The 25896-nt window shown below is 46.1% G+C and overlaps 1 long non-coding RNA gene across 1 annotated transcript; it reads right to left on the bottom strand.

Moving 5' to 3' along the window:
* Nucleotides 1-503: 503 nt before the first annotated feature.
* Nucleotides 504-25530, bottom strand: LOC135973349 (uncharacterized). The gene is made up of 4 exons (XR_010590156.1): nt 25392-25530; nt 20363-20432; nt 5714-5874; nt 504-5070 (listed from the first exon to the last, which is right to left on the bottom strand). It is a non-coding gene; the product is annotated as an uncharacterized LOC135973349 (long non-coding RNA).
* Nucleotides 25531-25896: the final 366 nt, after the last annotated feature.

Below are 25896 nucleotides of genomic sequence, written 5' to 3'. Positions count from 1 at the left end.
TGTGGGTGACAGCTGCTTTCCAGCCAGCAGACAGTGGGTGGGTTAATCCCTTACAAGCAGGTGGGTATCCTCCCATGGGATCATTTTATTTAAAGTACCCACCATTTGGGTTCATTCCAAAATCGGAACCCCTCCCCCCATGAATGAGCTCCAACAGCCACAGAAACAGAAATAAATGCAACCTTTGTGCATGTGCACAAAATATACAAATTATAGAGAAATGCTGGGCAACCTGCGGCCCGTCAGAGTAATCCGCTGACAGGCCGCCAGACAGTTTGTTTACATTTGCACAGCCGCCCGCACTCCCAGTGGCTGCAGTTCACCATTCTTGGCCAACGGGAGCTGCAGGAAGCAGCAGCCAGCACATCCCTGCGGCCCGCACCGCTTTCTGCAGCTCCCATTGGCCGGAAACGATGAACCGCGGCCACTGGGAGCTGCGGGCGGCCATGCAAATGTAAACAAACTGTCTGGCAGTCTGCCAGTGGCCCGCAGGTTGCCCAGCATTGCTATAGAGCAAGATAAAGTTCATGTAAAACAGGCCAGTGTAAAGTGCAAGGATATTAGTGGTTACAAAAGGAATGGGCCTTCACTATTTGGGCAAAATCAACTTAGATAAAAAACAAAAACAAAAACAAAAAACACTTTAAATCTAGGTTTAGTGAAAGGCACAGCTGGGAAGCTACAGGATCATAAATTTTTTAAGGCTTGCTGTGTATTTAACACTTGCCATAAACTCCGCCATCCCCAGAACTGACAGTCAACTGCGACCGGACATCGTCATCACCAACTAGGACCGGAAGAAGATCATCATATGGGAAGTCACAGGGGCCATTCAAGAACAGGACCCCGGCCTTGCACAATGCCTGAGCTCGAAAGGTAGAGAAATATGCTCCTCTGGCCCAAACTTTGAGAGGTAAGGGTTACCAGGTCCAGACACACGCCCTGATTGTCAGAGCCTTAGGCGCATGGGACCCCAGTAATGAGCAAGTGCTGAGAGAATGCGGAATCGGTTAGTGCTACACTTGGCTGATGTGGCAAGTAAAGGTGTCGTACGCCATCAGGTGGTCAAGGGACATCTACATAGAACACATCACCAGACGTCGGCAATACCAGGAGGGATGAGTTGGAGTGCTGATGAGAAGCGCAGTCAGGAAAGTAACTGAAATACTTTCCTCATGGATTGTATTTTCTAAATGGACAACCAACCTAATTCTCAATTACTGAGGGACAATACCCACTCATTGATACATTTTGGTTTCCACAACCAAATCTGTGTACAACTTTTCATGAGTGATGTACCTGCGTATTCAGATTCTAATATCTAAACTGTATTGTTAAATCTATTCACCTAAATTTGGGTTATTTCTGATTATGAACTCTGTGTCATATGACTTTTAAAAACAAGCTTTGTTTTTTGTGGATACTCTAAGCACTATACCCAGATGTACAGACACTCTTGCCCCAACCTATGGATTATATATTTTTTTTTTAACATTAGCTTTAATAAAACATTTTAAAGGTTTAGCTGGGAGGGCTTGAAGTTCAATTGTAGATTCCCAGATTCAAGGCCAGAAGGGAACAGTGAGATCTAGTCTCACCTCCTGTCTAACACAGCTCACAGAACTGCCCCAAAATAATTCCTAGAGCAGATCTTTTAAAAAAGGAGCTAATCTTGATGAAGTCTGATAAGTGAGAATGAAAACCAGACCCTGGGAAGGGTCATTCAAGCCTTGGCCAGTGCCAATATAGTTTCAGCCTCCACCCGAGACCGCGGTGTTAAATTACATGTATTTTTTATGGCGCTTGGCTGTGTGAGAGTTTAGAGGGCACACTGTGGACATCCACTCACATTCTTGCTATCTGGTTGACCGGACTGGAGTGGTCTGGGTCAGGTAGAACTACTTCTACATTGCCAAAAAAGCAAAACTAAAATTCCCGTGTGCCACTGTTATTGTTTAACACAGATCACAGCTAAAACAGCATTAATTGCAGCTTGGGCGCATATTCGCCCAGCTCCAGAATCTATACATTTGCAATGCAAAGTCCCCAGGTCAGTCAAGGAATTCGTGCTAGATGGCAGGGTAGATCTTATCATAAAAAAGAATGAATTAAAAAAACAAAAACAATAAACAACCCATGATGAATTCATCCTTTGCTGTGATTTTAGCAGAAGCCCAGCCCCACACCTCTCCTCTCATCACCACTATGAAAAAATACCTGCTCCCCTCAACCAATTCCTTGTTTCAGTGTGTGTCTTTGAAAGCCAACCTTCTGTAAATGGTAATACCATTAATGATGCAGGGACGTATCTCTGCCTGTAGACAAATCACAACCAGCTAGCCCCCTCCCCCCTCCCCAATTAAACCCATCTACTACCTCTTCCCCCCACACCTGTGGCCTAGCATTGTGCAATTATCATTATTTCACTGGAGATCAAGGGCAAGAAGCAAAAGTGGTGATAAAAGGATCCTGGAAGAATGTGAATGAGTCCACGGAAGAGAGGAGATGAATAAAAAGAAAAGGCGCAGAGAGGGAGGAAATGAAAAAAAAGATTAAAAGAAGGGAAACAGAAAAGAGAAACGAGCCAAGGTCAAATTCCTTGGGGTGGGAGCCCCAGCTTCCCCAGCTCTGTTTTAATCTCTTCCCTTTCCCCTCACAATCCCCATTTTTATTATCCTCCCATTGGCTTGTTTGTTTTCAGCAGCTGCCTCTTCACTCAGTGACAAGTGCCCTCTCAATCTTCTCCGTAACAAATGGAGCACAGGCCAGGCAACGCACGCTTTCCTGCCGAAGATGATCTGGGAGACAAAGGGCCTGTGGATGAAATTATTCAAATTGCAAGTATTGGGAACAAAAAAAAAGGGGGGAGGACAGGCAAAGAAAATACCAGTGCTAAAGAATGTGCCTCAGCTGGTGTCTGGGTTATTATTCATGGCCACATCATATGCCATTAGGGGGCATGTAATTGCATATGGTCACTGCAACGACCAGGATGGTCTGTGTTTTTCTGGAAGGCTGGAGTGTGTTTTAAATAGAAGGAGGGCCCTGCTGGTGCTGTTGTGAATCCACATCTCACAATCAGGGGAAGCCCAAAGCTTGTCTCTCTCCCCCAACAGAAGCTGGTCTAATAAAAGATATTCCCTCCCCCAGCTTCTCTCTCTAATCAGCATTAGACAGAACCTTTGAGGAGAGGAGGCCTGGAGTAGCCTTGGATGAGGATAGGCCTGATGCAATAGTAAGATCTTCCTGCAGGCTGCGTCCTTCCCTCTGCAGAGACTGGGCATAAGCTACTTGAAAGCAGGAAAAAATATCCCTTCCTTCAAGAGAATTTGTGTGAAATTGTGGGGCTAGGGATGCCAACTTTAAACTCTCACAAAACCAAACACCCTTGCCCTGCCCCGCCCCTTCTTGGAGGCCTTTCCCCTTCTTACTCCCTCTCCCCCCTTCCCCCATTGCTCGCTCTCCCCACCCTCACTCACTTTTTCACTGGGATGGCTCAGGGGATTGGGGTGCCGGAGGGGGTGAGGACTCCGGCTGGGGGTGCAGGCTCTGGAGTGAGGCTAGTGAGGCCAGAAATGAGGTTTTCAGGATGCGGGAGGGGGCTCTGGGGTGGAGCTGAGGCAAGGGGTTGGAGTATGGGTAGGGCACAGGATCCAGGCTGGGGGGTTGGATTCTGGGGAGGGGCCAGAAATGAGGGGTTCACAGTGCAGGATGGGGGGCTCTGGACTGTGTCAGGAGGGCTGAAGAGGAAGCTGTGAGCTCTGTCTGGGGGTGTGGGCTTTGGTGTGGGGCTGGGGGTGAGGGATTTGGGGTGCAGAAGGGTGCTCCAGGCTGGGACCAAGGGGTTCAGAGGGCAGGAGGGAGATCAAGGCTGGGGAAAGAGGTTAGGGTGCAGGAGAAGAGGACTCTGGGGATGAGGGTTTTGGAGTACAGGAGGGTGCTCTGGGCTGGGACCAAGGGGTTCAGAGGGCAGGAGGGAGATTAGGGCTGAGGCAGGGGGTTGGGGTGCAGGAAGGGATCGGGGTGCAGACTCCAGGCAGTGCTTATCTCAGGCAGCTCCTGGAAAGAGTGGCACATCCCCCCCACGGCTCCTATGTGGAGGCCCGGCCAGGCGGCTCTGCATGCTGCCCCATCCGCAGGGCACCGTCCCCACAGCTCCCATTAGCCATGGTTCCTGGCCAATGAGAGCTGCAGAAATGGCGCTTGGGGCAGGGGCAGTGCATGGAGCCCCCTGGCTGCCCCTATGCCTAGGAGCCAGAAGTGGGGACATGCTGTTGCTTCTGGGAGCCGTGCAGAGCCACGGTAGGCAGGGAGCATGCCTTAGCCCTGCTATGCCATCGACTGGACTTTTAATGGCCCGGTCAGCAGTACTGACCAGAGCTGCCAAGGTTCCTTTTCAACAGGTATTCTGGTCAAAAAACAGACACCTGACAACCCTATGTGGGGCTCAGACAGCTGTCATGAACCCTCATATTTGCAGTTGCTGGCCAAAGTCAACCTCTGTCTTCCTCCTCTTTTCTGTATTGCTGTCCAAGGTGTGCCTGTGCCACTTGTGGAAGTGGTGGGCTGCGGTGAGTGGTAGCTGTGAGAGCTTGGCAAGTCTTCTCAAAACTAGAGGCTCCGGCTGAGAGCCTAAGGCTAGGGACATGAGGCTCTGTGAAGTCACTGTTTTGCCATCCAAACCTTACGGGCCTGATGTCAGGGCCCTGAGAGGTCAGTTCCTGTCTCATGGCCAGCATGAGGTCATGAGGGTATCTGGATAACAGGAAACTAGAAAAACCAGAGATGAACCATCCATTGAACTGATTCTTCCTCCACAGCCAGAAAAAGATTGTTCTAGATCATCTGGGTGATGCTAATTGCACGGTCCCTGCTGGAAGGGCAGTTGGACAAACGTGAGGCTCGCTACTTCATCAATGGTTTTCTTTGGAGCTGCTCAACAGGGCACATCTCTCTATTCCTTCTCTGTTCTTTTCAGTGCCACTCTCATGGCTGTTGGGTCTGGGGTGGCAGCAGGTAGGGAATAACGTAGACACTGACAGTGATGAGAGTTTGGTATCCCAAGCAGACCTGAAGACCAAAGCAATACCCCAGAGTCATTCTCCAGGCAGAAGCCTGAGGTTAGGTCTTTGTGCTCACAAGCTTCCTAGAAACCACTGTTTCACCCAGCCCCTGCCCTAGTGTAAGGCTGATACCACCAGAGCAGAAGCCTCTAGCAGGTGCCTGCCTGGCCCATCTTAGACCCGTAGGTCTGTTGTCATGGCATAGGTCTGCGCTCAGCGCTTCACTCGTCACCATGTAGCTGTTGCAGGGGTGTCACAAGGACAGACAAAATGGGAAGTGTAAGATCTGGGGATTTCCTGGAGGTTGCTTCACCTCACCTCACCCCCTCACACACATTGGGGAAAATGGATCTCCAGTTCAAGTGAATGTGAAGACACACAGTAACCTATGACCTGTCTTCTCTGCAGCTGCCTGACTGACCCCTTGCTGCCCCACCTCAGCTACCAAGGGGCTGTGAGTGACTATGCTGGCATGGAAGGAGAAACTTGCATGAAGTTTGCCTTGGACATCCATAGCTGCATAGTAGAAGGAGCTAGATTCAGCTGGGCATATGGTAGCAAGGAATTCCTTCTGGGGCACTCAGAAGGCCTTCCGCACAGTCCAAGAGAAAGGAGAACTCCCCTCTCCTCAAAAGGTGCGGCATACTCACCCTCACATGGCTGTGCGGTGCACCCTATGGGAGCAATTCCTGCCCTCTTCTGCTCTACCCCTTCCAGCCAACTGGACACCAGTGTAAGGGGGAAGAATTGCAAGAGACTTTCAGAGGGACTCTAGATGCTTTTGAATGTCTCCCCCAGGCAGGCTCTGTCCCTAAGAACCATACATTTGCATTATTCCATAGTTATGGTTTTAATGCATAATCTTGCACTGTACTTTATTGCTTTCACTAAAAACCCCATCTTACGTTTATAATGGTAACAAACATGTTTAGCCTCAACAAATCTGATTTGATTTCCAGGTCTGCTCCCTGCTGGTTAGCTCCAAGGAAGCTTTACATGCCACTCAAAATCCTTCTTCAGTCAACATTGATACATAAATATGAGGAGTTGGGGGTGGGGGAAATAGAGGCTGGCACTTCTGATGAAGCACTGCAAGAGGTCACACAAGAAAAACAGTCCCAGGAAAATTATTTCCCCAGAGCTACCCAGGCCAAATCCCTGGCAAAATTATCCCTGCCCCAACAGTCAGTTTACTTTCCGACACCAGACTAATCTCCTTAAAGGTTGTAAAGGATTTGGTTAATGCTGTACAAGCACTATAATAGGACATGACACATTTAAAATGATAGATGAACCCTTCCCCATTTCAAGACAGATACCAGTCTTGAGTATAAATACTATAGCAGGCTGTCTCCAATGCTGGAGAAAGTCTGCCACTGGTCTGTCCTACCACAGTATCAACATTTGCCAATCAGAATGACATTTCTTAGAGCACACCTTACCTCCCAGCTGCAATGACGGATCACTTCCTGGGCACAAGGAAGAGGAGAAGTGAAGTTTCCCTACCAGCCTAGGCATTGCCAGGATTATAGCAGTGACACTTATTTAAGTAATTATCCTAATGTTTATAGACAGTCCTGCTTACAAGGGATGACCAGAACAGCTGGGCATATCATTCTGTCCCTTCCATGCTGAGCATGGTGCCAGCAGTACTTAGGAGATCTTCCAAAGGCACAAAGGGTAGTTAGCTGTCCAACTGGCATTGAAAGTCAATGAGAGTTGGGTGCTTAAGTCTCCTTCAGGCGTTTGAAAATCTCCATAGTAACTATTTTCTTCCTTCTGTATTTCTCATATTAGTGTATTTTACCATTTGGAGACAAATCATTAGATAAAAGGACACAGTGGGTCTGATTATGTGACTAATAGAACTAGAGCTGTAAAAAAACTTGACAGAAGTTCTCATCAGAAAATAGGGTTTCATGGAAAATAATATTCCAGAAAAAAGTCATTTTGGATTAAATTCACTTTTCTTAAAAATTTCGAAAACAAAAACATTTCAGGGGAAAACGTTTTAGATTTTTTTGTTTTTTGTTTTGCTTAGAACTTGTGTCAAAAAGACCCCAGAAGAATGTGAGTGTTCCTACATTTCAGGAGAGACATGTATCCTGCTAGCTCTTGTGAGGCACACACTGACAGACTTTCAGCACAAACTCACTTCATGTAGAGGTGAACATGTTGGAGAGTCTCAAGAGCATGATGCTGAGACCTGTTATCTCTCACAGGCTGGGGGAGGTAGGGGGGCTGTGCATGGGGGAGGGGGGGTCCACATTCTGAATGCTTTGGAAATGGCAGCAGCAGTTCTGCTGTCTCTAGTAGTGTCTGGGCCAGTACTAAAGTCATTGTTTAATCAGTCTCATCCGAAGCCAATTGACATCAATATGAAAGACTCACTTTCACTGACTTCAGTGTGCTGTGCATCAGGACTTGTATGCACTTGCAACACTGCAGCTACAGTATGATGGTCTGTAACTCAGGGGAACACCCTGCACCCCCATGTTCATCCTTATAATATGATTGTGTGGTATCAAATGCTAAGTTTGCCATGTCGGGTGTCTTCAGAAGGCTCATGATGCACTGAGCATTGTTATAGTGATTTTACAGGTTGTAATTTCACGTATATAGTTATGAGGTTGAAAATGTGTCCTCGTGGCTTAAAACAAGCCCAGGCAAAAACTCTCCAGGAGCAGAGGCCAAGGCAAAACTCTAGGAGCAGAGGGGCAGTTCATACCGCATCAGGGCATGTATGGGACAAACCCAGCCCAGCCTCACAGGAACAAAGGATAGTGGCCCAGACAGCAACAAAGGATCTGTTGGACTCTCGAGTGAGTCATTCCCCTTCCCTTGGTCAGCTTGGAACTGCAATAAGGTAATACTCACCTGACTCTGAAGGGTGGGAGGCAAAGCCAAGAGGGAAGAAAGGACATGATAAAAGGGAGAGACTTTTGCCATGTTCTCTTTCGCTCGCTCTCTCTTCCACCTCCATCTACAGACATCACCACCAAGTGACTGAAGCGCTGATCAAAGGGGAGAGTCTGGCTGAAGGTCAACCAGCCAGCCTGTGGTGAGAAGCATCTAAGTTTGTAAGGTACACTGCAAGACAAAGATCCCTAGGGTTGTGTCTGGGACCAGAGATATTGGCTAGTGTCATTCAGTTGCACAATCCAAGCAGCGGCTGGCCAAAAGTGCTCATTCATGTAGCTGGGAGCAGCTTACATGCTAAAGGCTGTGTGTGAACAGCCTGGGAGTGGGGGCTCTCACAGCAGAGCAGGGTAAGGCTGGCTCCCAAAGTAGAGGATTGGAGTGACCTAGCAGATCACCGGTCCAGATAACACCAGGGGAACCTCACATGTGGCTCTTCAGTGTAGATGCTACCTATGCCAGAGGGTGGGGGGGTTCTCCCATCAGTATAGTTACTCCACCTTCGCAAGAGGTAGTAGCTAGGTCAACAGAATAATTCTTCCTAGCGCTGTCAAAACCAGGGGCTAGATCTGCTTAACTCAGGGGTAGTCAATATGCAGATCGTGGGCCAAATCTGGACCGCCACATGCTTTTGAATGGGCCACAAAATCTTATTTACTTATTGTTATTGTGGCGTGAAAAACATTTCTCTGGAGTCTGAACATGGACTATACCTTGACCAAGAAATTTGGACCTTGACAAAAATAATTGACTACCTTGAGCTTAAGTACTCTACTCAGGGGCATGGATTTTTCACACCCCTGAGCTATGTAGGTGGGTCAAACCAAATTTTTAGTTCAGACCAGGCCTCAGGCCTCTGAAGTTGTGCCTTAAAGCATCTTGGGTTGGCCATATCTGCAGAGGGCTGAACATCTCTCTACTTGCCATACAAACAAGGAGTGAAATGGAGCCACTTACAGCTGAACTGTTGTTGAAAGCACATTTTGCAGAACCGTTAAAGCGTTCCCCCCCTGAGGGCTCTCTCAACTCCTCTTTCTCATGATGTTCCTGGCCAGTGCTCACACATACAGCAAACAAATATATAGCCTTCCTGAATGCTAGTGGGCCATTAGGGAGACAGGTTAGCGTAACAGGTAATATGCTGATTTCTCACCAGTTCAGGCTAGATACGTAACGCCTTGTGGCTGGGAATGCCAATTTGCCCCTGGTGAATTTTAAACATCCTGTGGCTGGAAAAGCTACCCTGACTGGAACAAAAGCTACATTGGACTTAAAGCAAGAGAGGGTAAGTAGAGAGATATTCTCCATGTTGATTTCTGTTGCTTTGTGCTATCATTTGCAAACAGCTGGTGTTGGGACCCCACCTCCAAATGGCAGGACCAGTGTAACTACAAAGTAGAAGGGGAGGAGAAGAATCAGAACTAGATTTCTATACCCACATAGTATGGACTGTGAATCAGCCTTTGAAAAAGAAATGCAGAGCTGGATTTCATTTTCACCCGTTATAGTCTCCGGCTAGACCTCATACATTAGGTCTGATTGACTCAATGGGTAAGATATCTTTCTTCCTTCATTTTTAGGGATATGTCCTTACTGTTCAGCATCTCTTTTCCTTCCTGTTGATATTACCATTGGTGTCAACTCTCTTATAGAGCTCTGTGAACAGAGTTCAGTTTGTTGGTAATTAAAGAAATTATATATACAAACACTCCCTGGGTTACACAAACCCAACTTACGGAAATCCAGACTTATGGAAAAAGTTCAGTAAGCTTTTTTGTGTGTGCATAATTGTCAGAGATATGTTCCAGACTTATGCAAAATTCAACTTACGCAAGGTGTTCTGGAACGGAACGCTTGCGTAAGTCGGGGAGCTTCTGTAGTTAAGTTTTAGGATGACCTAATTAAAAATAATTGGTGACGTGGAGTACAAAAAATTCCATTGGTTTAAATGTTGAGCAATTTAATTTGAAATTTTAAATAAAATTCAAGATGATGTCAAAACAAAAAGATTTTTCCAATGAAAAGATCAAAGTGTTTTGTTTTGAGAATGTTGGAATGAAACATTGAGATTTTCAGAACTTTTCCTTTGACATCAACTATTTGATGAAACCGACATGAATTTGAAAAATGTTCTGGGGCCACCAAATCAGATTTTTCACTGAATACGTATTGCCAAAAAATTTCACCCAGCTCTACCTCTTACGGAAGACCTAAACTGCTCTAACATAGCAGGGATACTTGGAAATTGATGACCCAGCAAGACACTGCAACACTGACCTTTTACCACCATCTCTAATGGAAAGCCTCAGTAGCCTGCTCTCAATATGTGTCAATAGCATTGCTGCATCTCCTGAAATAACTCACCCTTCACATGTGTCACTGTTGTTTTCAGCCCCAGGTGAGCCTAGATTTGCATGACATGGAATGCAAAGTATGCAGTGCTATTTTGTTACTAATCATGCATTGAAATGGTAGTCTCACTCCATGTCTTAGGGGATGGAGATGTGACATCAGCTCCAGTAACAGGATATTATTTCAAGTGAATTGAGCATAAGCATGACAAGGTAGGGTGTTTCTGCAGAGCTCCCCCAAGGTATGTCCCCCTTCCCACCCTCTCTCCCTTCTAAAGCATCCCAGTGAGACCTCTTTTGCCTCCTTCTGCATGAGTCACTCTCTGGAGTGGAGTTCAGAGAGTTGCACTGATGGATGATTCCTTTCAGCTTGCACTCGCTGGGGGCACATAAATAGGGGAAGCAGAAACAGCAGTGAGATAAAGGAAGTGGAGCAGGGAGAGAACAATGCATATATTTAAGAGATTATCTCAATATGCGGAAGAGCCGGGTGGGAGGGGAGTTAGACAGATAATGGTCTGTTGTAATCAATAGTTCATGGGCAGCACTTAGTTTGCCTGCAGTCAAGCATATGAAACCATCCCCATTGAGATAAGTGCCTGATATTACTGTTGGAAGACAACAAGAGTGGCCCTGCTTTATGGAAAGGTGTCTATTCCTACAATGACATTTTCCTTTCCTTTCGAATAATAGCTTCTCTCAGCCCTCAATTAACCTATGGACACTTGGGGTGAATGCCAGAGGATGGTATGTCCTCTGCAATGCCACCTATCAGTGTTATTTGTGGAAGTAGGGGGGTGGGGGGGAGACATCAGGAAAGCTGTGAGTGAGGTATTGGCACACTCTCACCAATATTGCAGTCCCAGACAGCAACTCCATTTTGGATAATTTGGATACAGTCCTTTGCAATTATAGGGCAGACAACCTGAAGCACCCAAATGGTCTTTTGCTAGGTTCTGGTGAGCCCAAGCAATAGGCCATGATCCAAAGCCCAATGGAGTCAATAGGACTCATTCCATGGTCTTCAATAAGCTTTCAATCAGGCCCATAAGTGGGAAATATTGGTTTTAGATCTTGTTCCAGGCCTCCTGTTGTGTGGTGTGGTGTGGTGTGGGCACTCTGAGGGAGGTACTAGCGCTGCATTATATCGATCAAGAAATGGGTCCTAACTGACAGCCAGAGTCACTTTTGCTCCTGAGAAGTCACACAGGAGCTCAGATCCTTGAATATGTATGGAAAGCAAGTTTAAAACTGTATATCCAGTTGACACATTCAGTCTGCAATTCACGCCGCATTTTTTAGTTATGCAAGTTACATGGTATAGTTGTTCCCTGATTGGATGAGATGTGACAAGTTTTAATTGTGAATATGAAATTTGTCTGAGTCACTCTTGAAAAGTGGATCCTATGTCAGGTAAGCACTTTGGATAATTCTCCCCCCCCTCCCCAAAAAATGTTTTTGAACAACACAAAGTAAGTGAGTCACACAAAGTTGTGTGAATCAACTTAGCAAGCTTGCTCATCTGGTATCTGTGGGACCATAATACTTGTTGCTTGTGGGTATTTCAACCACTGTCAATTTATTACTGATAGCAACAGCCATTATAAGTTAGTGAATAGAGCAAAGGATGACTGGACTCAAATGACTTGGGTTCTACTTCTGATTCTGGCACTGACTTGCTGTGTGATCAGGTCCAAGTCACTTCACCTCTGCTTCCCTTCCTATATTTTATCCATCTTGCCTCTTTGAGGCAGGGTATGTCTCCTGCTAGGTGTTTATGCAACGCTTAGCACACTGGTATCCCAATTGCATCGGGGCCATGAAGTGTTGCTGTTCACACATTCTGACAGCTTCAGAATGATTTGTGCTTGTGAACATTTGCACCAGTATTGCTGTTATTCACTATTTTCCATTTATTGTTAGTTTTTCTCCCTTTAAAAAAAAGTAGTCATCCAATCAGGGAGCAGAAGCAATACCCACATTTCTTCAGCAAATGCTCTGGTCACACACAGTGAACCAAACTCTTTGCTAATATAAACTGACACAGCTCCACTGAAGTCTGTAAGGCACCATGCTAACCTACAGTACCATCCCAAATGATGAGGCAAAGGACTCTTAGAGCAATGCCAGCCTGAGAGTAAAAGCGTTAGTCTCAAAAAGCACTTTGCATAAGGTGTATACAAATGACATTGCCTCCTGTTTGATCATTGTTCCTCCCCTACCAACTTGTGTGGAAAGTAATATTTGTTGAGCATTAGTGGAGGGACATAACCAAGGTCAATAGACTCACTAGCACTTCAGGGAGAATAAGCTGAAAGAAGGACACTATACACTTTTCCTTTGGGCAAGGCCATGGGTTTAGTGCAATGTAGGGGGTGAGGAGAAGTGAGCCCCAAACTGTGGGATCATATCAGAAAAGTTCTCTGGTATCTCTGCATCTTAGTCACCTTCTCTTTCCTAACCGAAAACTTGATTTCCAAGACATGGATTGAATTGTTCAAATAGAGCTGGTAAAAAAAAAAAAAAAAAAAAAACCAGTCTCCCCCCCCCAAAGTTAGACAAGTGAAAATAATTGTCTAATTTTTTCACAGAAGCTTTCAATTTTCAACAGAAATTCAAAAATTTAAATATTTTAATTCGGAAATGCTGCCATGGTGCCTCAAAGGACCATGTTCTTCTCCATATACTCAGCTTTCTAGTCAGACTACATCTTTCCCTTTCCAAGAGGTAAGGCTATGGAGGTGGTGCATCATGGTAGATGTAGTCTATCTGGGTGCCAACCCATGCAGGAAAACAGAGACATGAGGCAAACTACAGCTCTCATGAGATATTACAGCAGCATTTCCAAATCAAAATATTGTGGGTTTTTTTGGACAAAATATTTGTGTTCAGCTTTAAGATGAAAACTCTAAATTTTCCATGGAAAATTTTTGCAGAAACCATTTATTTTTGTCAACGCCCGTCCTCCCCCCCCCCCCCCCCAATTTTTCAGCAACGAACAATTTCAGTGCAAACAATTATGACTGGCCCCAATCATAAACAAGAAAATACCAAAGCTGCTGAAAAGACAAAGCCAGCAGAGCCCTGTTAGAGCAAGTTTGAATCCTAACAACCCCTATTTAACAAGTCCATTGTGTCCAGTTTGAGTCATGTGTTGATGTGACCGTTCATGACAGTATGCTATGAAAATCCATCATTTAAGAGGAAGGATGTTGTCAGAAAGACTCAGGGAATTTATTGTTTTCAGTGAAATATGGATAACATTTGTGTTGTGTTTGACTTCCCCTTTGCAGGTTATATTCCATCTCTATTTCACCTATACTCCCACTGTTGCTAAAAATATCATTTTGCTTTTACAGCTAAAGTGATTTTTTATGCAATGTTGATTAAGATAAAACTAGCCGATCATACAGCTACAACCATCTCTGGTGGCTAACTATTGATCACAAAGTTCCTTACAAAGGAAATCCCTATAATTATCTCCCATTTACAAATTGGTAAACTAAAGCACAGAGAGGGGAAGTGACTTGCCCAAGATCACCCAGTAGCCACACTGAGTAGAATCCAGGTCTGGAGAAGTGCCTCATGGTATAGACTCTTACGCTCTTAGTTTGTTTATTCTGGTTCTTCCTTTCCCATCACAGGTTTTTTTTAAAAACTTTTGTATGTATGTGAATTTGTATACTCCAGCACCTCTCACAGCAGTTTTGCCCATATACCATATTGATCTGCAGCACTGCTATACCAGTTTTTGGCCAAGTTTCCCTGAAGTGCACTAGATTGCATGATGGCTCAATATAACCATGGCAGTGATATTCTTAATGAAAACACATGGCCCAGATGGAGTGGATTAGTCTATCAACCCGCATACTACAGGGATGTCTTTGTTCTCTCAGAGCTTGTCTATACAGGGAGAGAACCCTAAGAAGCTAGCGTCTTAAGCTAAAGTGCACTAAGGCCCTTTTCAGGTGGAATAAGAGTGGCCACAGTGGGAGTTAAAGCATGCTAGTTCACCGGCATTAAATTCACATCCTAGCTTACTCTGCTCTCATTTCCCCATGTAGACAAGATCAGACAATCTGAAGTGGAGCTGGTTGGGAAATGAGATCTTCTACCCTTCCCCCAAAAACATTTTTTGGACAAAAATAAGAAAGGCCATCCTGGGTCATACCAAAGGTTCATCTAGCCCAATAGCCTGTCTTCCAAGAGTAGAAAGTGCCAGGTGCCCCAGAGGGAATGAACAGAACAGGTAATCATCAAGTGATCCATCCTCTGTTCCCCATTCCCAGCTTCTGGTAAACAGAGGCTAAGGACACCATCCCTGCTCATCCTCGTTAATAACCATTGATGGATCTATCCTCCATGAACTTATCTAGTTTTTTTGAACCCTGTTATAGTCTTGGCCTTCACAACATCCTCTTGCAAGGAGTGCCACAGGTTGACTGTGTTGTGTGGGGGAAAAAAAAATTTACTCTGGGTTGTTTTAAACCTATTTATTAAATTTCATTTAGTGACCCCATTATAGTCCTTGTGTTATGAGTAAATAACACCTCCTTATTTACTTTCTCCACACCAGTCATGATTTTGTAGACTTCTATCGTATCCCCCCTTAGTCATCTCTTTTCCAAACTGAAAAGTCCCCATCTTATTAATCTCGCCTCATATGGCAGCCGTTCTTTGTATTAAATGTGCCTCATTAAATGAGGAATTGATATAATAGGCATCACAGAAACTTGGTGGAATGAGAATAATCAAGGGGACACGGTAATACCAGGATACAAAATATATCGGAAGCATAGAACAGTTTGTGCTGGTGTGGGAGTAGCACTATATGTGAAAGAAAGCTTAGAGTCAACTGAAGTAAAAATCTTTAGTGAACCAAAAACTGTACCATAGAACTTCCATGGATAGTAATTCCATGCTGAAATAATAAGAATATAGCAGTAGGGATATATTACTGACCACAATGTGATAGTGACTGAAATGCTCAGGGAGATTAGAGAGGCTATTAAAATAAACTCAATAATAATGGCAGATTTCAACTATCCCCATATTGCCTGGGTACATATCACCTCAGGACGGCATGCAGAGATAAAGTTTCTTGGCACCTTAAATGACTGCTTTTTGGAGCAGCTAGTCCTGGAACCCACAAAAAGGAGAAGCAATTCTCGATTTAGTCCCAAATGGCGCACAGGATGAGGTCCAAGAGGTGACTATAGCTTGTAATAGTGACCATAATATAATTAAATTTAACATCCCTGTGGTGGGGAAAACACCACAGTGGCCCAACACTGTAGCATTTAATTTGAGAAGGGGGAACTACACAAAGATGAGGAGGTTAGTTAAACAGAAATTAAAAAGGTACAGCACCAAAAGTAAAATCCCTGCAAGCTGCATGGAAACTTTTTAAAGACACCATAATAGAGGCTCAAATTATGTATCCACCAAACTAAAAAAAATACAGTAAGAGAAAAGGAAAAGAAGTGCCATCGTGGCTAAACTAAGTAGAAGAAGCAGTGAGAGGCAAAAAGGTATGCTTTAAAAAGTGGAAGTTAAATCCTAGTGAGGAAGATAGAAAGGAGCATGAACTCTGGCAAACGAAGTGTAAAAATATAATTATGAAGGCCAAAAAAGAATTTGAAGAACAGCTAGCCAAAGACTCAAAACGTAATATCAAAAAAAAAAAAATGTAAGTACATCAGAATCAGGAAGCCTGCTAAACAACCAGTGGGGCTGCTGGATGACGAAGATGCTAAAGGAGCACTCAGAGACGGTATGGCCATTGTGGAGAAACTAAATGAATTCTTTGCATTGGTCTTCACAGTTGAGGATGTGAGGGAGATTCCCAAACCTGAGCCATTCTTTTTTAGGTGACAAATCTGAGGAACTGTCCCAGGCTGAGGTGTCATTGGAGGTGGTTTTGGAACAAATTGATAAACTAAACAGTAATAAGTCACCAGGACAGGTGGTATTCACCCAAGAGTTCTGAAGGAAGTCAAATGTGAAATTGCAGGACTACTGACTGTAGTCTATAACTGATCATTTAAATCCACTTCTGTACCAAATAACTAGAGGATAGCCAATGAGGCCAATTTTTATGATTTTATAGTCATGATTTTATAGACCTCTCTCATATCTCCCCTTAGTCATCTTTTTTCCAAGCTGAAAAGTCCCAGTCTTATTAATCTCTCCTCATATGGCGGACGCTCCATGGCTGTAATAATTTGTTGCCCTTTTCTGAACCTTTTTGAAGTCCTATATAATTTTTAGATGGGGTGACCATATCTGCATGCAGTACTCAAAATGTGAGTGTACCATGGATTTATAGAGAGTCAATATGATATTTTCTGTCTTATTATTTATCCCTTTAAGGTTTCCCAATGTTCTGTTCACTTTGACTGCCACTGCACATTGAGTGGATATTTTCAGAGAACTATCCACAATGACTCCAAGATCTTTTTCTTGAGTGATAACAGCTAATTTAGACCTGTAGTGAAGAGACAACTCACTGTCCTGCTGGTTGTCCTAGGAATTAGCTGGATTCCAGCTTGGAGCGCCCTCTGCTGGCTGATGTCTCACCTGCCTCAGGCCCCATGTCCCTCCCAGATCCCAGTGCCCTTTTCCTCAGGGTTCTACCCCAGCAGTCTCCCCTCCCAGGGGAACCCCCAACCCTCTACACCCACCTTGCCTCAGTGGCTACTGCCAGTCTTCATCTAGCCTCCACTCACTGGGGCAGACTGCAGTCTGTAAAGGCCACTCATCATTGGCAAGGAGGTTGGACCAGCAGCCTCTGCCTAACCCCAGGCTGCACCTCTGCAACCCCAGTACCCGTGTAGGCTTTCAGCAAGGCCTGCAGCCTGGGGGTTTTCCAGGCTGGAGCTCCCCAGCTCCCTTTGCCCTTCCCCAGCACTGCTCAGCCTCAGGTACCTTGCTCCCAGGCAGCCAGCCCTTCTCACTCCAGGGCTAGAGTAAGGCTCTCCCAGCTTCTTGCCCACAGCCCTCTTATAAGGGCCAGGTGGGCCTGGATTGAGCTGGCCACAGTGGTGTCTGCTTCCCCAATCAGCCTAGCCTTTCACAGCTGCAGCCTTCTCTAGGGCTGTTTTTAACCCTTTTCCCCCCAGGAGTGGGGCAGCTGCTCCATTAAAAGACCCCATCATTTTATATGTATAGTTGGGATTATATTTTCTAACATACATTACTTTGCATTTATCAACACTAAATTTCATCTGCCATTTTGTTGCCCAGTCACCCAGTTTTGAGAGATTTTTGTAGCACTTTGCATTCTGCCTGGGACTTAACTATCTTGAGTAGTTTTGCACCATCTGCAAATTTTGCCACCTCACTGTTTACCCCCTTTTCAAGATCATTTGTGAATGTTGACTAGGACTGGTCCCAGTACAGGCCCCTGTGGGACACCACTATTTACCTCTCTCCATTCTGAAAATTGACAATTTATTCCTACATTTTGTTGTTTCCTATCTTTTAGCCAGTTACCAGTCCACGAGAGGACCTTCCCTCTTATCCCACGACAGCTACTTTGCTTAAGAGCCTTTTGTGAGGAACCTTGTCAAAGGCTTTCTGAAAATCTAAGTACACTATAGCCACTGGATCACCATTGTCCACATGTTTGTTGACCCCCTCAAAGAATTCTAGTAGATTTGTAAAGGGAAATCATGCCTCACCAAAACCACGTTGACTCTTCCCCAACAAATTATGTTCATCTAGGTGTCTGACAACTTTGTTCTTTACTATAGTTTCAACCAGGTCACCCGGTACTGAAGTCAGGCTTACCAGCCTGTAATTGCCATGAGCCCTTTGTGATGTTGCTGGCTGAGAAGATAGCCTCTCCACTCCAAAGAAATGCCTGAAAGAAACTGGAACAAAGGACAGTAACTACAGGGGTGTGAGTGATTGCTGGACCCAGATTAGGAAGGAGTCTAGTCTGTGAAAGAAGCTTATTGGAACATCTGAGGGTGAGATTTACCTGCATTTAGTTTCCTACCGTATTAGGCTTAGACTTGCATGTTTGTTTTATTTTGCTTGGTAATTTACTTTGTTCTGTCTATTACTTGGAACGACTTAAATCCCACTTTTTATATTTAATAAAATCACTTTTTACTTAATTAACCCAGAGCAAGTAATTAATACCTGGGGGAGCAAACAGCTGTGCATCTCTCTAACAGTGTTATAGAGGGCAAAAAAAAAAAAGTTATGATTTTACTCTGTATAAGCTTTATACAGGGTAAAACAGATTTGGACCTCATTGGGAACTGGGTATCTGGGTGCTGGACACAGGAGCACTCCTTAAGCGGTTTTCAGTTAGCCTGCAGCTTTTGGGGGATGTGGTTCAGACCCAGGACTCTGTTTTCAGCAGGCTACCATGTCTGGCTTAACAAGACAGGGTACTGAAGTTCCAAGCTGCCAGGGAAAACGGGCTCAGAGATAGTCTCAGCACATCAGGTGGCAGTCCCAAGGGGGTCTCTGTGACCCAACCTGTCACATGCTTTTTAAAAATTGGCATCACATTAGCTATCCTCCAGTCATTTGGTACAGAAGCATATTTAACTGCTAGGTTGCAGACTACAGTCAGTAGTCCTGCAATTTCACATTTCAGTTCCTTCAGAACTCTTGGGTGAATACCATCTGGTCCTGGTGACGTATTACCGTTTAGTTTATCAATTTGTTCCAAAACCTCCTCTAATGACACCTCAGTCTGGGACAGTTCCTCAGATTTGTCACCTAAAAAGAATGTCTCAGGTTTGGGAATCTTCCTCAACCATGAAGACCAATGCAAAGAATTCATTTAGTTTTTCGCAATGGCCTTATTGTCCTTGAGTGCTCCTTTAGCATCTCAATTGTCCAGCGACCCCACTGGTTGTTTATCAGGCTTCCTGATTCTAATGTACTTAAAAAAATTTGCTATTACTTTGAGTCTTTGGCTAACTGTTCTTCAAATTCTTTTTTAGCCTTCCTAATTATTTTTTTACACTTCGTTTGCCAGAGTTCATGCTCCTTTCTATTTTCCTCACTAGGATTTAACTTCCACTTTTTAAAGGATGCCTTTTTGCCTCACTGCTTCTTTTACTTTGTTGTAAAGACATGGTGGCACTTTTTGTTTCTCTTACTGTGTTTTTTTTAATTTGGGGGAGACATATAATTTGAGCCTCTATTATGGTGTCTTTAAAAGTTTCCATGCAGCTTGCAGGCATTTTACTTTTGGTGCTGTACCTTTTAATTTCTGTTTACAAAAATGAGAAGGTTAGTTATAGTTCCCTTCTGAAATTAAATGCTACAGTGTTGGGCTGCTGTGGTGTTTTCCCCACCACAGGGATGTTAAATTTAATTATATTATGGTCACTATTACCAGCTATATTCACCTCTTGGACCTGATCCTGTGCGCCACTTGGGACTAAATCGAGAATTGCTTCTCCCTTTGTGTGTTCCAGGACTAGCTGCTCCAAAAAGCAGTCATTTAAGGTGTCAAGAAACTTTATCTCTGCATGCCATCCTGAGGTGATATGTACCCAGTCAATATGGGGATAGTTGAAATCTGCCATTATTATTGAGTTTGTTTTAATAGCCTCTCTAATCTCCCTGAGCATTTCAGTCACTGTCACATTCTAGTCAGGTGGTCAGTAATATATCCCTACTGCTATATTCTTGTTATTCGAGCATGGAATTAGAATTCATAGAAGTTCTCTGGTACAGATTTGGTTCATTTCATTTGTCTACATTTTCCTTTATTAATGAAAATGTGCAGTGTTTTAGACATTTTAGATAGAAAATTTGTTTTAAACAGTTCCATTTTGTTCAGAAAGCCATTCATCAAACAAGCATCTGAGGACTTTTTGTCCCACTCTAATTCCAAATTTTCCCCATGGCTCTTCCACTGCTCACCAATCAGTAGACCATGACAAGTCCACATCTTTGACACTTCATGGACAACTCTGTAAACAAATCCTGCCTTATTTATATTTGAATTTGCAGGTGATATTTAGGTTGGGAATGCAGAAGGAGATTCCATTTTACCTTAGTATTGGAGTTCTTTCCTTCTGATGGGACCCAGGCTAGCTTGGATGCCAACTGGGGAAATCATCTTCTTGATGGAAAAAACACAAAAACAAACCAAGTCTTGTTTTCAGTGTCAGTTCTTTGGCCACTGTGCCATTCCGGTCTTTGAAAACTGCCCCTTCCACGAGGCAGTGTAAAATCAATCTATCCTTCAAATTCTGGTGGTGCAATGTGATTTTGTTAGGCAGATACAAGGAAAAAAGTTTAGATTTGTTTTTGCAAAAACAATTTAAGATGAGTCAACTTAAGTCTTAATTTTCAGGAGTATTTAGTTTGTTTTCTTTATAATATTGATTAAACTACCTATTGTCAATGAGACTTATCACCACATTTTTAGGGTTATTAGTGTATGGAGCTACAAGGAAAAACACAAAAAGTCTATATTACAAAGGAGCTGCAGTTGCCAGAGAGGTTACCATCTCTCTATAATCAACCACACCCACCTGAGGAACTTGGATTAGAACCTCTCAAAACAGCTTCTGCCACCCAAGATAAAGGAAGGTCTCTGTAGTGGGGCAGCTGCCCCACTCCAAGGTAAAAGGGATTAAGAGCAGCTGAGGGAGGCTGGCAAGGTCGTTGGCCCAGGTGTGGCTGGCTTAATCAGGCCACAGCTGGCCTGGATAAAAGGGGCTGTGGGGCCAGGAGACAAGAGTCACTCTAGCCCTGAAGTGGGAAGGGCTAGCTGCCTGGGAGCAAGATACCTGAAGCAGAGCTGTGCTGGGGAGAAGGGCAAGAGGAGCTGGGGTGCTCTAGTTTGGCAACTCCCCAGGCTGAAGCCTTGGTTAAGCCTAAAGAAGGTACTGGGGCTGCAGAGGTGTTGCCTGGGGTTAGGCAGAGGCAGCTGGTCCAACCCCCTTGCTAATGATGAGTGGCCATGACAGACTGCAGTTTGCCCTAGTGAAAGGGGGCTAGATGACTAGCAGTAGCCACTGAGGCAAGGTGGGCATAGCAGGTTGGGGGTTCCCTCGGGAGGGGAGATCCAGAGTGTGGGGGTACTGCTGTGGGCAGAACCCCAAGGTAAAGGGCACTGGGTTCTGGGAGGGACACAGGGCCTAAGGGAGATGTTCTGAAGCCGAACAAAAAGCTAATTCCTAGATGACCGGCAGGAGGCACCGTGCCGGTGAGTGTCAATCGGCTACAGTCTCTAATGACTATTACCCATAGAAGGATTCACATTTCAATTGGCCAGTAGATGGCAACATGTTCAAGTGACCAAAAGACCCAACCTGTATTACCTGAGGGTAGCATGCCTCTTGTGGTCCTGACCCAATGCAAGTAGCTGTATTGTCAAACCCAAGTGTTCAGAAATCATGCTTCAGGCACCTAAATTTGTGATTTTTTTTTTAAGCAATACATTTGGGTCTCTTTGCAGCCTGGTTGCTGAGACTTTGGGGTACACTCAGGTGACATTTTAAGGTTTCCCTACAACCATGTGGGCTAGAAATTTACCAGTCTTCCAGAGTGAAAGCGGAGATTCTCTTCTATTCATATGTAGCTGGGGCTTTAAAAACACCAAATATTATGAAACTCAGCTAAAATTGTGAGCATTGGCAACACTGCAGTTAGCATTGTACAACTGGTAGATCTTTATGTAGTAGGAAGTGAGAAAGCACTTTTAAGAAGATGAAGGCTAGTGCTGTGGTCTGAGTGGAGGACTAGGTTAGGGAGCTGCAGGTTCAAGTCCCTGGTCTGACACGTCTTAGGCAAGTCACTTAACTGTTGTTCCCCACCTGCACAATGGGGATAGTAGCATTGCCTTGGCTCACAGGGGGTCTGGGAGGATAAACACAAAGGTTATGGTAGGCTCCGACACTATGGCCATGGGGGACAGAAAAGTAGCTAAGTCCTGATCTGTGCACCATTTTTGTACTAGTGTGACTTTCACTGAGGGGTGTGAAATACCAAAAGTTACATTAATGCAAGCCCTTGTGCTGATGCAGTTCTTCTAGGGTGACCAGATGAGAGATGTGAAATATCGGGACGCAGGGGGCTGCCGGTGGAGAAAAAACAAACCACTACACCCCCAAGAGCCGCTGGAGCATAGGAAAAATTGGTGGGGGCTGAGCACCCTCCGGCAGCTCCACGCCCCGCCCCCTCGCACCAGCTCGCCTCTGCTCTGCCTACCCTGAGCGGGCTGCCGCATCCTGCTTCTCCTCCTTCCCTCCAGCACTTGCGCTGCCATGCAGCTAATTAGCGCAAGCCTGGGAGGGAGGAGGAGGAATGCAGTGTGCTTGGGGAAGAGGTGGGGCCAGGGCAGGGATTTGGGGAGGGATCCAATAGGGGCACTGAGGGGGTGGGGCTCGGGGCAGGGCAAGGGCAGGCATATGGGGAGGATCCAATGGGGGAGGGAGCAGGTGGAATTGGGGCAGGGCCAGGGCAGAGTGGGGGTGGGGTGGGGCATAAGCACCCTCCGCCTGTGCGCCGGATGGCAAAATATCAGGACAATTCACGTCCCAACCAAACATCAGTCGGGACGTGGGACAAACAGGTAAATATCAGGACATCTGGTCACCCTAAGTTATACTGGCACATCTTATTACTTTTCCCATATGGGAATAAGCTATCCCAGTACTGAGACAGACCCAGGCTACAATGCAGACTAATGAGTAGCTGTGTCACCCTGCCCTCCAACCGAAGGTGCCTCTTACAATGCTTTGGATTGCTCACAGCCTCCTGCATGCAAGTCACTCCTAGCAGTGTCTGGGAGCGTGCTACAGCCAGCCAGCTACACCTGGCCTCCTACCATCCTGGATTATCCTGCAAGATGAGCCAACACATTCCCAGTTCTAGATTTTTCACTCTAGAAATTGGTGTCCAGTCCTGCCCAGTCCTCTCCTAGCTGATACAAGTTTATAAATGTCTGTTTCGTCAATGGAAAATATGCACACATTTTGTTATTCCAAATGACATTTCCCCAGACTATCTACAGAACAAGGGTACCATTCGTTCAGATTCCCCTGGACATGTCCGGATTTTTGAACTAAAAATAGCATCCGGGGGGAATTTGTTAATGTCCAGACTTCCCTCCTCCCCCCCCCCCCCCCCATGCAGAGCACTTGCGGCTAACAGGGCAGCCGGATGGTGCCACTTACATGGGGCTCAGACAGCGAGAGAGAGCCCCTCCTCCACTTCCCCCTCCTCCCCCTGCAGCAGAGCTCACTCATTCCCTCCCTCCCTCCCTGCATTCGCCTCCGGCAGTCTGGAGCTCCTCCCCTGCTGCCCAGCGTGCCGGAAGAACGGCTCAGACTCAGCAAGCTCCCAGAGAGACCTTAGGCGAACCGAAGGCCAACGACAAGGGAGCCAGGGGGTCGGAGAAGGGGCAGGGAGGTTCTGGAGGGGGCAGTCAAGAGACGGGGGGGGTCGGGAGTTCGGGGGGGGCTTTCTGGGAGGTGTGTGGATAATGTTTTGGGCAGTCAGGGTAGGGTCCTGGGGGGCAGTTAGGGTGTGTGTGGGGTCTTAGGAGGGGGCAGTTAGGGGACAAGAAACAGGGAGGCTTAGGTAGGGGGTGGGGTTCTGGAGGGCAATTAGGAGCAGGGGTCCCAGGAGGGGGCAGTCAGGGGACAAGGAGCGGGGGGGGGGGGGGTTGGGAGTAGTCAATGGGACAGGGAGCAGAGGGGTTTAGATGGGTCAGGAGTTCTGGGGGGGGGGCTGTCAGGGGGTGGGGAGTGGTTGGATGGGGCATGGGAGTCCCAGGGGTCTGTCTGGGGGTGGGGGTGTGGATAAGGGTTGGAGCAGTCAGGGGACAGGTAGGGGGTAGGGTCCTAGGTGGCCAGTTAGGATGGGGGGGGGAGGGTCCCAGGAGGGGGCAGTCAGGGGACAAGGAGCGGGGGGGAGGGTTGGGGGTTCTGAGGGGGGCGGGAAGTGGGTGGGGCAGGGGCGGTGCTAGGGAAGGACAGGGGCGGGGCTCCTCCCGTCCTCTTTTTTGCTTGCTGAAATATGGTAACCCTATACAGAGCGATTTTAAGCGAATACAAGCAATGAGGCATAAGAGTTACAATAAAGATAAAATGTAACAAGCTGTTAAAGTCAAAGCAAAAGTTTCTCACCACAGGCTCAGTCTTACTGGCCAAACTTCTTCTGTGTAAGGCTGCTTCCTTTTCCCTTCCCATGCAGTGACTCAATGGACAGGGGTGGAGGGGAGCAGGGGAAGAGGAAAGGTGCCTTGGGGTGTCTGCCCCTTCTTTATATAATCCTGGGAAGCTTTTCCAGCAGGAAGTAGAGAGAACAGGCAGCTGATGTATCTAGAACACCATGTGATTAATTAGATCTCAACACTGCCAAATTATATAGGAGAGCATACAGAAGCCAGCCCGCAGCATTGCCATTACACATGTGAATCCAGACAAGAGTGGGCTCCAAAACACATCTGTGCTCGGTGGCCTAGCAGCATAGCAGCACAGGATAAAAGGAGCTGGGAATCACAACCCCAGCAGACACAGCCTTCCTCTGACACCCTCCTGGACAACCTGAGGCTTTAACTTCAGGGAGGGGAGGGCCACAGGCCCTTAGGGCTTTTCCCCAAACATTTGGGTGCTCAGATCTTGCTGCCACCAGTGCTATGGCCACAAAAGCAATGTTTAATAGCACAGTGAAGGAAAGCAGAGATGGGTCCTACACAGACAGAGTGGTGCCATGTCTTGTCCAGATTCACACAGCAGGAACTAGATTTGTTTCCTCCTGATTTTTAAGGTTACCATCAAACGACTGACAAATGCAGTTTGGAAGGGATAGGGACAGGTCAATGGAGAAGTAAACCTTAGGCTTTTCTGTTTTTTTTTTTACTCCCTTTCAGCCACGCCTCACCCCCTGCAGCACTCTCCCACCTCCAAGCACCATCTTCTGCAAGCTCCCAGCCCCCACCTCAGCACCTTCTCTCCCCCATGCAGGACAAACAGCCCTACTACCATCCCCACACTCAGGCCCCCACACAACCCTGCTGCCCTCCTACCCAGGTTCTCTGTCAGAACTAGGATGCAGGCAGTCTTACCTAGCAGTCAGAGCCACCAGCCAAAGCTAGAATCAGGAATCAAGCCACCACTCAGAGCCAGAAGTCAACATCTAGGGCTAGGCAAGGCAGCAGGACACAAACAAGGCTAATACAGGAGCAGCTGCAGATATAGCATGGAGCAGCCAGTGACTTTGTGCTGCTGCTAAGCTTAAATGAAGACCTGTTGGCTCCTTTCAACCAATGGGGAAAGCCCACCAATCAGGCGGGTCTGCTGCAGCCCATCTGGGCTCATTAGCCTTTCTGAAGGCTCAACTGGGCTAGCCTCACCCAAAGCACAGCAGGGAGCCCCTGTAAGCCCCAGCTATTCTTCCGTTCTGGGGCCTGGTCCTCATGTGTCCGGGCTCTGTGCTCTGCAGGGCAAGTCAGTGAGAGCTGGCTCTGATGGAGTTGCTGATCTATGCCGAGCTATTTCATTCCCACTCCCCCCTTGGAGCAGGTTCTGTGCTGATTTTGACTCCATCTGCCTGTCGGCACTAGTGGTGCA

The sequence above is a fragment of the Chrysemys picta genome, chromosome 9 (genome assembly GCF_011386835.1).
Source record: "Chrysemys picta bellii isolate R12L10 chromosome 9, ASM1138683v2, whole genome shotgun sequence".
In the NCBI taxonomy this organism is placed as follows: domain Eukaryota; kingdom Metazoa; phylum Chordata; order Testudines; family Emydidae; genus Chrysemys; species Chrysemys picta.
This window is presented reverse-complemented; position numbering and strand designations above follow the sequence as displayed.